This window comes from Bombus fervidus, chromosome 13 (genome assembly GCF_041682495.2).
Source record: "Bombus fervidus isolate BK054 chromosome 13, iyBomFerv1, whole genome shotgun sequence".
Taxonomy (NCBI): Eukaryota; Metazoa; Arthropoda; class Insecta; order Hymenoptera; family Apidae; genus Bombus; species Bombus fervidus.
In genome coordinates, this window is record NC_091529.1 from 5,169,200 (window position 1) to 5,186,032 (window position 16,833).

General features: G+C 39.8%; 1 protein-coding gene across 4 annotated transcripts in view; it reads right to left on the bottom strand.

Moving 5' to 3' along the window:
- The window catches only part of LOC139993810 (uncharacterized), a 179,349-nt gene that overhangs the window by 46,598 nt on the left and 115,918 nt on the right, over nucleotides 1–16,833 (bottom strand). The gene's annotated exons all lie outside the window — the stretch shown is intronic.

Consider the following 16,833-nt stretch of genomic DNA (forward strand, 5'->3'; position numbering starts at 1 on the left):
ATTTATCGGCGAATCACAAACGTTAATGACATCGGGCCGAATTAAGCGAGCTTTCGAAAAGTGCGGCGACGACCACCAGTACCGCGGGAGAATACGTTTCTGTCGCCAATTAGTATTCATGTCGCGGATAAAGTTCCCATTTTTACGTCGGTCCGGCACGCCGGCCAGTTCGATTATACGCGTTGTACGGCTGTCGACGCGCATTTTCGAACCGACGCCCACGATAACCGACCTCGCGTTCTCGCGTTTTTGATTGCTTTTCGATCGGCTACCATCGCACGCCATCCATCCCACCACTGAATCGTTCGCGTTTTCGCGATCATGCGTTTTTTCTATCAAATGTTCCACTCTGATGCTCCTTTATCCATAATTGACTTTGAGTACCCTCCCCTTTCGACTTGTCCGATCGAACGTCCGCCATATCTATCAAAGCTTTGTTTAGTTATCGCGAAATCGCGAACAGTATTCTTCTTCTTGATTCTGGCTCGTTCATCGAGATCACTCATCATCTTGGCAAACCTATTCCGCCGAGGGTGCAAGAAGCTTCACAGAGCGAGGAAGCGATCGTTCAACGTCGTTGACAGGGCGGAGGCGCAAAAACTAGGCGACGGATGCACCGAGCGCGTTAAACGGGAAACACTTTAGCGGAATTCGGAGAAACCTGGCTTCCTTCCCGAGGAAAACCGGTCTAAGTGGCTCCGAAATTCTAACAGACGCCGATGTGCCTAAAGTATTAGCTGCTATTTATCAGTTAACTTTCCGTTCTGGTCGACACCTCCCAGGGAATATCGCTTAGTCAGTGCTGGCCGTGGTTCGGGTCGGAGAATAGGGACGCGAGGGGAAGCTAAGAATCGAGCTCGAGAGGAAACTTTACCGTTCCGCGGAGATATATCTTTGGACTTCTTTCGTTTGACACCGCAGCAGAAGCTTGGTTCGGGAAGTTTTAATGATTCCTACCAGACTGTTCCCTTATACGTCAGGCAGATACTTCGAGGAACTGATGGATTTCTGCAAAACATAGGTTCAATTTTTTTCGAACAGTTTCTGTCCGAGAATGACGCACAAAAGAATTTACGTAGAACTGGATTTAATGCAAGAATCAATTTATCAACCATAAGCGTGACAATATCTACTGATACTTATTACAGATCGAATGCTTTTCATTAATTTTATTTTCTAATTATTTTCAGATAAATTTCTTATTTCATTTCGTTTAGTTATTTTATTCGTGGACTCTTATTATACGAACTGTTTGTTTCCCAACGAATTGAGATAAATATACAGTTCTATTATAGACAGGTTTTTTAAATCTACGAGCCCAATGAGAAAAAGTCAGCAAACGATGCTTCCACCGTATGCGAATGCTCGCTTTGCCCACGCCATACGCTACAGCTAGTTTTGTTATATTTTATACTTTAACTTGAAATGTTTCATATAATCCGTAATTTAACGTTTCGCGTCACGCATTTTCTATTTACCAGCACCAAACAGAATTGCTAGTTAATAAACAATTAAATCCACCAGCTTCAACCACATTTTCAATGGGTGTCATTTAAACGATCCGTCAATGAATTTTCTTCTCCATTTTTATTTATTTCGTTACGTAAAATATTTCTTCCAAGTATTTTGTTTATAGGTGAATTCAGATCGAAGTGAATACTAAATTGTCGATCTAAATTCATTCGGCAAATAGAACAGATTTTTTCCATCTGCGTTGAAAATACTCCGGGGAATCGAAATATCTCGCGGATACGCGATAACTAATAAAACGCGTCAGTGATTTTTGAGCTATTTCGCCGCGCGTAAATGTTTTCCTTTAATGAAATTCAATTTCTCCCTCGTCACCTACCTCCTTTCTTTTACGCTCTAACTTTTGTGTTTACACGCTTCAGCCCGTTGCATGCAATGGATAACAGTTGGCACGCATCGTTCGCTTCGTTCGCTCTTTCATTGGGTCTGTTTGCTCTGATAACAAAATATCGACATACATATTAGGTTGTCTGGAAAGTGTCTTTCTTTTAGACACGTCTTTTACAGCAACGCGTCTTTATACAAACATGAAACCTAATCTGTCGAACGTTGTGATCTTTATTTTGACAGAACAAAATGGACTATACGTAATTAGATAAAATAATAAAAAGGAAAAATGTTGCGCATCTGTTATTTCCTTATAAAACGAAAGAAACTTTTCGGACGACCTAATATTTACTTATGCGAATTCAGAAGTGAATCACGCGTGCTAATTTTTTAAAATTCAGTACGTATAGTATAGCGTTTCGGGCAACATTCTAGTCGTTTAATCACGTGTCAAGTTGGTTGTACTCCAATGTCGTTGAACAAGTTTGCAAACCAAATATGACCACGACGTTAGTCAGTATGAGCACGTACAGTGTATCTAATTAGTCAGTTAATTAAAGATATTCAGTGGTGTTCTCGGTTGAACGTGGCAAGAAAACGAGAAGTGGAAACGTGGCAACGATAGTATCAAACGTACCATTTTTAATTCGCCTGTCCGGCGTGTTTGCTTTATTCCTCTGGAGAAGTTAACGAACTTCCCTATCGCGTTAAAACATTATCAGTCGGAGGCTTTACAGCTCTGGCTCGTTGTAATGTCGTAAAGTAACTTTGAGTCGTGATATTGTCGCTGCGACGCTTTTATGGTTAATAGCGTGTCATTTAATTATCATAAACGCGACCGGGCCAGCGAGTTTCCAGCCGAGGAACTTTTGTTTTAAACGCTCTGTAACGAAGTTACGACCGTTCATTGAAACGTCTCTCTTTGAACGTCGCGTCGCCGATTGTCCCGCTCGAAACACGAACGAGCAACTTCCGACGAAGTCAGCCCACGATTTCGCTTTTCCTCTTTCCATTGCTTTAATCACGAATCGATGAATATTCCGTGTAATCACGAAACGTCCACCTTCCCCTTCTCTTCCCAAGGTAATTTTTTACTTTTTATGTAGAGAAAAAGCATAAAACACTTTGATTACTTATTTGATTGCACAACTCTGCGCTTTCGTGCATCTTCGAAATTTCTCAAGGATACATAAAAATCCGCAGCCTAATTATCAGTTACTCTTGTTGGTGTTGAATTGTGCTAGATTTTTGAATTAAATGTTACTACACTAGATAGTACACATAAAAACCACTATCATTCCACGAAATACTTCATGCACTACCTCTACGAGCACGCACGTGCATCACCGTACTCGATTGCTGTTTACACGTCCAGTATGGACTTTCCTGGACAACAAATCCAGTTGCGGTGGTTTCAAAAAGCCATCAGCATCGAGGTTGTTTGCGTTAGTTTGGTAAAAAACGGCATTGTAACCCGAGTCCAGCGACAAATTCGGGAACGTGTCCGATCTAGACGCAGGCCAGAGAGTGTGTAACTGGACGCAGACGTGGCTAACTGCATTAGCTCGTTGCCGTGGACCGGAGGGTCCTTTGAGGGTGGTGTGGCAGCCGAATACCAATCAGTTATGTCAATTGGCCCCAACAAAGTAATGAATGGTAATTGCGAGCCGCCATCCGGTCGCACGTCCATCCGTTCGTCTCACGCCATGGCGTTTCCACCCCTTTACCCCATTCCATCAGCCCCTGTTCCCTTTTCCATCCGTCACGAGTCGAGTCTCTCATCGATTTTAAATCGTCTAATCGGATTCTATCGCGAACCACCCGGCCAAAGGGCGCTCGGTAATCACCTACTGGTCCGACTAAACGTTCGTCCAGCCTTCGAACCGGCCTCCAGCTATTCTGAATCCTGCAGACCGTCCCTCGTCTACTATTTCTTCGATTTCTTTTTGCCTGATTCTACGTTATATTCCGTTGGAAATTCGCTTAAATATCGGTTAAGGCAGTGACTGGCTGTGACCCAAGTTCAGACGCAGTATGAGGAATGGGCTGTATCGCGAAACTTTCTGACAACGTGGAAATTAGGGTTGTCGAACGACATGCATCAAGAGGACGCTTCTGATCCTTAGAGGGCTTATAGCTGACTAGAAAATGAGGATCGTTTGTGTACACACAGGATGGTTTTAGTTTAATAGAGTGGTGATAGAATATTCGTAAACGCTTCTCTTCTCCTTTTACATGCATTTGTAAAATACCATAATTTCCTGGGCAGATATTTCTGTAAAATGCACATTAATAATTATACACAGGATTAAAGATCTTTGCATGTGACGCTTTGAATTCTTACTGCTTGTGAAAAAGATAATAGAAGCGGTTTCGTTATGTTCGTATCAAATGCCATAGGATTTAAAGTTTAAAGCAACAAAATATGGCGTAAGCAACAAATATGAGATAAAGCAAAGCTGCTGCTCTTCTGTTATCTGCTAATTACACAAGGTAATTACGCATCTTGCAGGGCCAGTGGCCGCGTAACTCGGAAAAATGAGATTCCACCTGGATGATTATTCTAGTTGCGTCCATGCACAGTAGTTCGTGCGTTTTATTGCTAGCAGCGACGTACGTGGGATATTTTTTTCATGTGCAATGTTACGTTAATATCTCACAGTTTTCCCCGTCGAACCAATTATTTGGTGCTTCCGTTTAAGGCATTCATACAGTGAATTACTTATTTTCTTATCGTCATAATAAACGAAGTGTTTTTAAAATTGCGGCCAATTTGGGTCTTCTTGCGTCTTCCTCGCTCGTTGGAAGCTGGCCACGTAATTACACAGACAGAAATTTATAGTTTAATCGGGGCAATTAATGTTTGCGGGATAATGGGCTAATAATTGTTTAGCAGCCATCTGCGCGAGTAGCACGCATTGCCTCGTTAATTTTAAACAACAGTTTCATTGCGGCATGCGTGCGGTTTTTCTCCAGGGACTTTTTGGTCCTGTCCGGGCGCGTCCAACTCCGTTGATTGCGTTTGGAAACCGATTTTCTATACGCGAAAAACGAGCAAGACCCGTGATGGATTTCTTTTATCCAACGTGATGATCGAATCGAATTCAGTTTTCCTAAAAGCTAAAAGCGGAGGTCTACCGGACGTCGGAAACGAAAAAAAAAGATTCTTATTTCCTTCGGTAATATTACGCGGAAAAATTTGACGAGGTATCAGCCAGAAAAATTCGATCCATCGGTGGCGTCTACCAATCCGGACGATTGTCACGCGACACGATTCCGATTAAGCGCGGATGCGCGGCCATGGGATCCCAATTAATCCGGCGATCCCAACCGCGAAAATTACAGAATCGAATTAAATCGTTGTTTACACAGAGCTTTCTTCCATCGGCACGCTCTGTTTATGATCGAATTCGATTCAATGGCGTCATATCGAATACGCGATAAACCAGATCGATGCGCGGTTGTGCTCGAGACATCGGCAAACATTGCCTTCACCCCGGCTGCTCGGATTGAAATTCCCCGATACAATTCGATGTTTACACGTCCCAGCCGCTCGTTTTCGCTCAGACTTTCAACACCGTTCTCTTTCTTCCAACCTCATTCTTCGTAGTTTGCACGCGTCTTACGAGCCACCTTCTATCGAGAGCTGATGTCTTGCCTCGTTTACCGACATCTTGAAAGGCATCGACGCGATAATGCACCACCTGAGCCACCAAACTCTCAGAGTCTGTCGCTACTTGATTTACCGATAAACATTTCCTATCTTCTCTTTATATCGCGCTAATCCATATTCGTTCTAGCCTTTGCTAATATCAACTCGTTTTTTTACATTCGATCGTTTTTTATTATAGAAATTACAAATATCGAGTTGCTTGCAACGGGATACAAGAAAATTGTCGAGGCCCTCTTTTTGCGGAACTAACGTTGCACTGAGTTAGGTGCATTTGAAAGGAATAGAAATTTGTCATACACGATCTTTTTCAAATATTATCAAATCCTAATCCTATCGTTATGCAAATGTATTCACCGACAATAATATTAAAATTTCTTCAAATAATTCTATCTAATGAATATTTCACGAAGCGTATTCCGCTTATTTCTTCGCAAGGAACCAAACACGATTGTATTCAGAGACGCGCTATCAAATTAAGGCCTTATCGTTTCTTGCAAACGTCAAACATGATATACAAGCTCGTAGCTTTGTGCAAATAGCTTTCGGCGCTAGCGACAAAGCGTCACGAATTCGCAGAATTCTGCAATTAATTCTTCATTCGCATCGCGTAAGCGGCTGTCGCCGCTGCTGTTCGGTGAAATTTTAATAAGTCGTTAACAACGAACGTGTACGCTCACGCGTTATACATAGAGAGGAACAAGCGAATTTCTAACAGCATCGCTTGGACATACGAATCGTACGCTCCAAGCTATCATGTTACATTTAATCAGGCTGATAATCGCTCTGAGAGAAGCGGCGTTCCTTTGAAGAATATTATGGGATCAGTCGCTCGAGCACCGACCCAGATCGGAAAAAATTGTAACGTTCTGCTTTATAGAATTTTTGTGTACCGCATTTAATCCATCAAAGCCGATGTGACGCAATTTCTCTAATATGGTCGATAAATCTGACCTGGCTTACGTTTATATATATCTATCACTATGGATTTTACCATTGCTTTAATATAAAATAGCAAATTGGAGAATGACGTTGAAAGATCGTGTCACGACTTTTATTTTCCTTAAATGATCCGCAGCTAACTATAAGTATCGGTAATAATACCTATGAGTGAAATGATCTCGTAACCTTCGGATAATCTTAGTCGATAATATCACAATTTTAATTAAGAGCGACTTAAATCGCCTGTGACACAATTTCGATAACTTCCGGCGATCTTCAAATAATATTAAATATTAATGACATAACCGTAATGAACATTTTGTTTGTCAATTTTAAAATGACCTTAAGCATGAGTGGTACGTCCTGTGGATAATTTCTCGTGCTATTAAAACGATGAATACAAATCCAGCGAGTGCGTTGAAGCAAATTAATCAAATTAATGTTTTATAATTTGCGAATCAATGGCAAAATTCCATGTGTTTTGTTTAAGCAAATTTAACGGGTTTCTTCGTAAGCTATCACAACGTAATTACGCACGGCACATTGTTAGAATATTTTGACTCTGAATGAAAAACCGAGTTCACGGGATGCGTTGCCAGATTTTTCTTTTTTTTTCTCTCTCTCTTTTTTCGCTGATCGATCATCTCGTTGATAACGACCGCGTCATCGAAAAATATGCGATACACGAGATCAGGCCGCGTTTTCGATAACAAACACACCACTTATGTAACAACAACACGACGAGTATCGGCCCGTTTGTCGTTCAACTGAATAAACAATACAGTGGAAAGATTACCGCGATAACGTTTCCATTATAGTCGATACAGTATCGTACAGAGATCTTACACTGTTTGCGCCAACATCAGCTACTGTATGTTATCAATTAAATGAATTTCAAACTATTTCCTGTAATCGATCGTGACCCCTCAACTTTTCTATCGAGATCCAAAGAAAATATTGATAATGAGGTTGTTGAAATTTAAAAAAGCTATATTTGTATATGCAAATGGCAAGAAAAAATATACAATAGTAGAATTATCCAGTCTAAACATACCTCTTAGTCTTTTACTCCTTCGATTTTAACAATGAATGACGAATGTGCAATGTTCCGTGAAAAAACTAACGGCGTGCCTAATATCAAAAATTTGATAATCGGTATCTTCGAAATAGATATCGCTGGAATGAGTGAAAATCAAAATTTTGCATGGAAATATTTTTGACTTATATCGCTCCGCTGTGATATCTCATATCGCATAACGTTTGAAATTTATACCCCGATGACATAAATTTTGACAATTACGCCTGTGGTTCTACAATGTAATACAAATAACCGAGATAATTGAAATGCGGGCTGACTTTCACGTACATACGATATTTCTAATATACACGTGACCACGTATCGATTACTGGTTTCCACGGTGAAAATGCAACATCGGCCCCTATTAAATGCACGAAAAGCATTACGTCGCGAATGGATCGTCGGATTTTCAGTCATATCTGTAACATAGTGGTCGGCCACGCGTTGCCACTGTTGCAATATCCGAAATTGCGTCAGGATAATCCATTTAAAATCGGACCTAATTCGTGGTTATTTTTGAATGAAAGCAAAAGCGAACAAACCAGTGGTAGACACAACGCATCAGTTTAACTTGATTTTGCATTGGCCACAGTCATAGTATATATCGTTTCAACGAACAAAAATACGTAACGATATCGCGGTGATAGATCTTTCTATCTACGCTAAACGTTCTGATTTCACAGAGTACGAATAAAGTTACAAAATTACGCTGTTTGATATTCTTTTACGCGATTGGAACATACGTTCTTTCTTTTATAAATTGAAAAGCTTTCTGAAAAACGGTTCATGAATCAATCAATCAAAAAACGTATAATACACGTACAGTTGCTAGTCAAATAATCGGATTATCATGAAATTCTTTAAATATAACATAAAGAGCTGAACACAGATAACGTTAAAAAGCTGGAAAAACGTTTAATTCATTTAACATATTGTTTGGCGAACCGCTTTCCCAGAAAGTTCCTCAATTATGTTTTCATTCGATACTCTTATTACGAATACGATGTTGTAACTTGTATGTGAAATTACTAAAATTAATTGCTACATCTTCACTTTTGTATATCCGTGATCCGGAGACCGCTGTTACGAAGAGAATAGAATTTAGTGAAAAAATTCAAAATAAGGAAAGGTCCATATTATTGTGCCCTTGAATATAAATTTTGTTTTGGGTTACAAGGTCTAGAAACAAAAGAGCTATAAGTAGATTTCTATTGCTGTTTCTTGTAGCCTTCAGCTAAAGCTACACACCAAGGTTAACATTTTGGTAATGTTCTTTTCTATAAATATATGAACGTGCTCCTTATCATATGCTATTGTATCGTAACACTGAGAGTGCGAGGATCTGGATCAGTATACACTATACCTATACTTATTTCAATATATTTTTCTATTACAAATATATCCACTCGTTCTTCTATCAGTCAACCTCAACATTTAGGAGACGATCTAAATAAAGAACACAGTACCGTAAACTGTTTGTCAAAGATCGCCTTACTCCTTTACATGTGTTCAAAACTCAATCACAATGGATTTCGTTAATGGAACGTTCCGCTCGTTTCGAAACGTAGTTCCCTTTTACGCGTGTCGATTCTACTGGGTTGATCCTGATAGCTGAAACTACTTGCTCGCGTTCATAAACATTGATTTTATTGATCATCGTTGCACGAAGCAACGTACAGAAACGTGGGGAATTTTAAATTTCACATGAAAGTATATCGAGATTTGTTTGATGAAAGGAGAATTTCAATCCGTGTAATTCTAAAAGCTCCACGGCTATTGTTCGAGAAACGGTCATTGTAAAATCTTGCTTTCTCTTAACACTCTCTATAAAACAAATGTTGTAATCGCTAAATATCTTGTTTGTTAGTATTTTTCAAGATTTCCACATCATCATAAATTTTTCGATAAATCGGAACATTTTCAAAAAGATTGAGATGATCCAAGGGATCTGGTCCGCTTGAAACTTCATTTTGTACTTAGTTTCAATTTCGTTTTCAATCACAATCCTCGTTTCCAGCAAGATCGCCTCTTACATTGGCTACCACTGAAATACAGCTAGTCGTTCACAACGCACGTAGCATGTAGCTATACATTCTTCTTATTAGAACGATTTTTCTTTTATACGATGCCGTTTATTTAAACATGCAACTCGCTAACTTGTTTCCCTTGTTAATTACATCCGAAATTTCTCTATCTCTTCACTCTCGAAACGCACGAGCTAAAAGTATCTGCGTCAAGAAAATCCATTTGCATAACTGAATCGAAACACCATCTGTCTCATCACCCTCGGCAAATACGTTAAACGCCTTCGATTTGTATAAATCAATGTAACCCCCTAAACTATCTTTACACTTTCGAGACTAATCTTCTTCGTGACGTCGTATATCTACCCTTAGCTGGATATGGCGTGCAGCTTAGCAAAAGTAGGGTCCATAATAAAAAAAAGATTTTCCTGAGAATGGCTGGAACAGTTCGACAGATGCGTGAATGTGTGGGTGGCACGCATACGTGGCACCTGGTGCCCAGGGTAAAGCCATGGAAAGAGCGGAGAGGCTGGTGGTAAGTGCAGTCGTTCGGTGGCAGTAGCGGGGTTCGTGTAAAGTGCTCGCAAATCAGACCCGATAAAATGGTAATCGCGGCCTTGGAAGGAGCGGCGTGTTAGTTGATGCTGGCGAGAGAAAAGAAAACGGGGGTGCGAGGTCCTCGCCTGTCGACAATTTCTTCCGACACGCTGCCAATCAATGCTGCGGCGGAAAGTTCCTGCTTTTAAGAACACGCCACATTCTGCACGAGCTTCATGGGAAACGTACGAACCACTTTCCACTCTTTCTTCGTTTTTTTTCCCTCCCCTTCTCTTTCTTTTCTCTTTAGTTTCTTTCTTCTTGCCGAAGGAAAGGTGGTTATGATGGCCATGATGGATGCGTGTTCGAGGTGTGTTTATCCATTTGAAATTACAGACGATGTGCCACGGAACACGAGAACGAATAAGCGGAAAGTCCAGACGTGGTCTAAGGAAACCGGTTGTTCATCGAGCAACAAAGTCGGCCGAGATATACAGGTCCGGTTAAGTAGCTTCTCGCTACAAATCGCGCTTGTACAGAGAACGCGATAATGGATACTTTCTCGTTTGCTCGAGTTCCTCCGCTGCGGAATGAAATATCGTGCAAAGGTAATGAAACATGAACAAGTATTACGGAAAATTTTTCGAGAGAACGGATAACGGTACGGAGCAACTAGAAATTCTGCTTAAAGGTAGCAGACTTTTTGAGATAGTCTGCAGATATCTCGGCTAAATACTTGTTTTATCCTTAGAGAGAAGATTATGGACTCTCCGCTTTTCGTAATCAGGAAATATGATTCTTACGGTCTCGCATGAAATTCTACATGAATTCAGATACTTCTCCGTCGTAGTAAGATATGATTCTTACTAAACTACTGTTGTCACGCTAACTCTCTTCATAAAGTACATACATGTTCTCTCCGGTTACACCTTTTGATATCAGATGTGTGTACAAATTTATATTTTTTAATGTATTTCTTCAAATGCAACTAAAAAATAGTATTTATCTCTTAGAGAAAACTGAACCTTAACATCATTTTCATAATATGGAGAAGAGTATCAGAAACTTCAGCATTTATGTATCTTCGTAGAGAAACATTCTTCCCCCCTTCCCTCAAAGATAATTACATTAAATTAATTGCTAGAAGAACAACATTGCGGTTTAATAAATGCAACTACTAAGTATCTAATCTAAAAGCTACACATCTGTGATATTGACAAAAATATACAGCACATACTTTACTTTGGATGTTCTATACACACGTATATATCTTTATATATGTTTCCCATTTCAAATTTCCCGTAAATGTAGCCGCACTCCGCTAATACCAACTAATAGATATAACTAATAGATAAAGCACGTTATCATAATATCAGTTAGATTAGCTAAAATCCAACACCTATCAAATGCAAATTCTGTTTTCCTCTCGGAGCTTTCGCGTTAATCTCGGGGCACACAAATCGAGCATGGAAAGCACTGGCGGCAACTATTTCGCTGAATTCAATACGAAATTCGAACTGCCGGTACACGTAAGGAACGGGACGGCGGCAACACATCGGTGTAGCAAGTTGGACAAGTTCTATCGGCAGTCAGGTTAACGCGTGCATCTATATGCGGCGTGCATGCAACGCGTTGCAGCGTTGAAGCGTTGTTGCGAGCTGCTGCATGCGCGTGTCGAGCCCGTAGATCGGCTAGGCTATGACAATCACCGTCAAATTGCGCGCGACGCGAAACAGGCGTGGTCCCGCTCAGTTAACTATAACTAATTCCTTGATAATTGTCGGGGCTTTGATCTGCACGTCATCATCCAGTTTCCGGTTCAACGAGATCGCTATTTAACCGCGCTATTCGTCCGTGACAGCTTTGGCCAAATTTTCCATCATTTTTCAACTTTATTTCTGTACGATTCAACAATTTTTTGATTTTTATAACGATAGCCATCGAAATAATTGAACGTGTTACAGGTATAGGGTTGCAGCGTGGAAGAAATGAATCGTATTGTTTTATACCGCTAGAAGCGCAACCATTCAGTCGTCCGCAGGGAAATTGAAGGAATCGTTAAAAGTATTATTTCTTTGCTCAAGGTCTTCTTCGGTTTTTTTTTTTTTTTTTTGGAACGCCATTTTTATTGACCAACGCCAATTCTTTTTCTTTAATTTCTACATTTGACGTGCAACTAAAAGCAGTATTTGTCATGCAGTTTTTACAAAATACAAGAGAATGATTCAAGTGATAAAAAACGATGAAAACTTTTCGAACAAACCAATATTACCTAAATAAAGAATTTATAGCGTATATTTATAAGAATTTATATAATGATAGGGCATTTTGTTACGTTGGAAAATATAACAGATTCAGAACGCGCCCGTTGATTAAAGCAACACACGAACTGATATTTATGTTTTTCACGCGACGCGGGAAACCGTGCGAGGAAATTGAATGAAAATATCAATTTTTGCGGAAGCCACTTGCTTCTCATCATTAGGGTAGAGACGCAAACTGTTCCGCCGATATTCTTATCGACCTCCTTAATTCGATAGTGTTCAATTCCTCCCCGATGGACTTTTGACCTGAATTTCCAACGATAAATTCTTTTCTCCCCGGGCCTGTAACAGGTTCGAAGACTTCATTTGTTCCAAGTTTCATTCTTCGAGGGCGGAAGATCGAGGTGTCAGTGAGAAAGAGAAAGAGAAAGAGGAGGAAAACTCCGGGAAGAAGTGGGCGAAATTGATTTGTTGGGAGCAACTCGAGTAACCAGAATCTAGACTTATGGAGCACATTTTTCATTTCCAATTACTTTTTTCTCAGTTCGAGAACTGGATTCCACTTCTCTTAATATTTATACTTTGATTTAACACTAATCATCAAAATGAAATGTAAATTTTGAAAGTTTCAAACGAATCATATTTTTAGATCGCCAAATTATTTTTTTTTTTTTTTTTTTAAGAAATGAAATTGATCGTTACGGAAATGTAGTATTTTTCGTTTCAAGCGCCTACTAAAAATATCCTTAAAATCTTCAACATGCTCTTGTTTGTTAAAGCGAGATTCAGCTATAAAAATTCGAGAACGGGATGGTTGCAAGGCAATGCAGCATGGTTAAAAAAAGAAAAAGAAGAAAAAACAATCCCTCCAGCAAATCTGGGAACATAGTTTTGCTTCGAATATTGTGTTTTCGAATATCCCGTTCGATGAAACTCATTAAGTAAATTAAATTAGAATTAAGTGAAATGAAATTTCTCGATTGTACAAAAATATCCCGGCTTACTAGCATTACCTTTGTTAAATAGCCACAATAAAGATTTAAATTGCAATTGGAGGAAGTCTAATTTATAATTATAAAAAACTAACTCGAGGCGAGTCTTGAAATATACCAGTTATTTACTACACAGAGCTGGGAAATCCTCGATTTATCTTGCCGTTTCTGTTCTGTCGTTGAAAATTCTCATCAATGAAGAAGTACTTTTTAAACGTGCTCCATGAGGAACGAGTTCTGGCCCGACGTAACCCGATCAGAGGCAATCGGAAGGGGCGTTTATCAAGGCGAATTGCTTTCAATTGGAACGGAACGAGTCGGCAGAGAAACAGGCTCCTCCTTATCTAAGCGAGAATTTCCGAATGACTTGATACAAATGGGGCCGTGACTTCTGTCACAATTTCACGCGAAAGGGTCAGGGATAGAAGTTGATTCTGTGGTACACGGTGAACGTATATACAAGAGCTAGCAGTCGCCGGATGAGCTTCGTGGATCGGCAGGAAGTGTTCATCGACGGGACCGGGAGCTAATGCGTTCACTGCACGTGTGCCACTTGTAGTACAGTTTATAGAGCGCGCGTAAGTTTCATACGCGTACATGTACGCAAATTTCACGGCGAAGGTTTATGACCGGACATACCACGCGAGTGGCAGTGAAAATTTTACGCGCCATCTTCTTCCAGGAATTGAACATCTCCACGTAATTTCCTTCGGATACTAATTGAATTTTCCTGTTTTATTATTTATAAGCTTTCACGTTTTATATTTCATGAGAAATATAAGTAACGTATTGAATCATTCCATGAATAATTTCGTGTTTACGTATGTTAGTTGAATTATAACTTTTCAAAGTGAAACGTAATATTGAGACACTGCATACGTGACATTACGGAATTTTCTAACATTTCTAATACATAATTTTCACACATGATATTATATGATATTAATTTTTTAATTAATTAATATGATATTAATAAATATCGTAATCTTTGAGTTCCTATTTTGTGAGATAAAGATTCGCAGTCCTTGGAGCGAAATGATCAAAAATATGTCACTATTGAATTCACCAGATTTCTCTATTAATTCCTTCTAATTGCCAGTCATACATTTCGAAAAGTGTCGTTCGTTCTGGTTCTAGAAATTCAGGATATTACTCAGGGAATGAGGTGACATTTACAAACTAGTATATAATTAATATCCGAAGTAGTTGTTATACACCTAACTCGTTAATAACTAGTAATTCGGGAATATATTTGACTATTAATGTAAGGGACAGCTTGAAATAATTGCGAAATTATTTCGCTGATCGATCATCGGATTCTAGCGAGTTACTGGCGTTTACTGCGATTCAGGTCACTCCGGTTACAACGTTTCTGGCTTGGTCATTTTGTTCAGTGTGCCGCATGTTTCAGCGGATGCACGCTACCAAGTCGATGAAACGTCTGTAATTTCCGGCCACTATCGATCCTTATGTTTCTGCTGAAGGTATGTTTGCAAGAATGGCGGAAACTTGGATGGAGAATCTCCCTAGTCTCCCAGAATGCAATCGCAACACTTTGTTCAGTTTCAATCAAACATCAATCTTGCGCTATTAAATAGTTGTTTTAATTTAATTAATACAAAATAAAAAAATAACAGATCAGGAACGAATAAATATCAGTCAGCGCGGAAATTGAACGAACGATCGACAAAAATTCGGGTGAACGTATGAAAGTGACAGTGCGGATTATCGGCCGTTGAAACCCGATTATCGATATAATGGTGCATAATCTGGATCGATCCTCGGAATATAATGATTCACGATTGGAAAACGCACAGTCAGCCCTAACACAATAACTAAGCATACCGGTCCGCGATCGAATAATACGTTCCCCATTAAATTGTCGCGCTAAAACGCGCGAATACAGCGTTTATATTTTCCCAACGTGGAATATTCATAATTCTCGCGGCTTCGACCGATCCAGAAATTATTTACCGACGAAATTACCCAGCTACCGCTTCCGCGATATTATCTCGTGGCCAAATTGGTCGCCATGGGAGTGATGTTTAAGGGGCATCGAGAGAACTCGAGGGTTCTTGTTCCCTCGCGAGAGACGCTTGCTTTCGCGGCGAGCGAATTATGCGCCGTGTAAATAGGCCACGGAATTGTCAGATGCACCTTCGCCTCGTTTGTGCTTCTGGGACGTCAATTACTGAAATTCGTCCGACTTCTAGTTATTACTACAGCATGAGAAGTTAACTATTTGCAGTCAGAGTGTACTTGCGTGTTTACTACTCTCATTAAATCATTTTTGCTATTTCGATCGTATTCTCAGTGACTTACGTCTGCTTCCGATTTCTGCATCGATATACTTTGGAGATACACAGGCTCCCGAAAGTATTCGAACATTTGTGGTATATTATGCGTGTTGTACGAAACTTTTGGAGATTTCATTAAATATTGTACCGATTTTGTATCATTCTGAACATCTTATACTAATTTTTTATTCAGTACAATCTCAAAGGAGTTAACGGCTACCAGAATCGACATGGAATTTCCACAATCCAATTCTTCCCCCGCTTCTTTAATTTTTTCCACACGGTGTTCCAATCTTGTTCTCTCGTTTAATTTGTCGAAGATTCTCTCCTGTAAGCGGCAGGAGATAGCTAAGTAAGCTGAAATTTGTTTGGAAATCAATGAAGCAGCCGCGTAATATTAATCGCAGCCCTGCGACTATCGATCCCGGAAATTCAATTATACAAATTCAATTACGCGATTGATACTTCAAATAATCGGCCGAAGGGAAGACAAAATCAATCATACGCTGCATTCGGAAATCGTTGTACCACTTCGAATTAAATTCAATCGAATCATCGTAAATCAAACTCGATTACCTCCACTCTTTTGCTCTTGTTTCTTTCAGCTTCGTATTTCCAGAAAGGTACCGCTCTCTTTTCGTCTCGACGTTATTTCCACTTGTTAGAATTTCATCGTTTCGCGTTAATAGAGCTGAAAATGTAGCTTTTCTGCATACTTTAGAGCGTCGTGAAACGAGAGAGAGAGAGAGGGAGAGAGAGAGAGAGCATAATATTGTATTACGTAGACTATTTAGACTTTGACGAGAACTGGTCCCTCTATTCGTGACAGCTTCGCGCACGGAAAGAATTTCCTTATCGGGTCAGATTGCTATATTTCCCTCGGAAAAAGGTTTCTCGATTCCCAGGAACGTTACGACGATCCGATTTTTGCATAAACGCGATAGAACGTAATTTACGCGATATGACGTTCGCAGTCAAGACAATAGAAAAAACTTTAGTACGCGGCCCCCCTTGTCGCGACCTATGAATAATGCATCGGTTGAAATGTAATTCATGAAATTCAGATGTGTTTATGTAACGAAATTACGTATTAAATTTCGCTTATTCCATTATTAATATTCCAACAGGCGGATCCCCCCACCACCGACCGGATAAAGTAGCTCGCATGATTT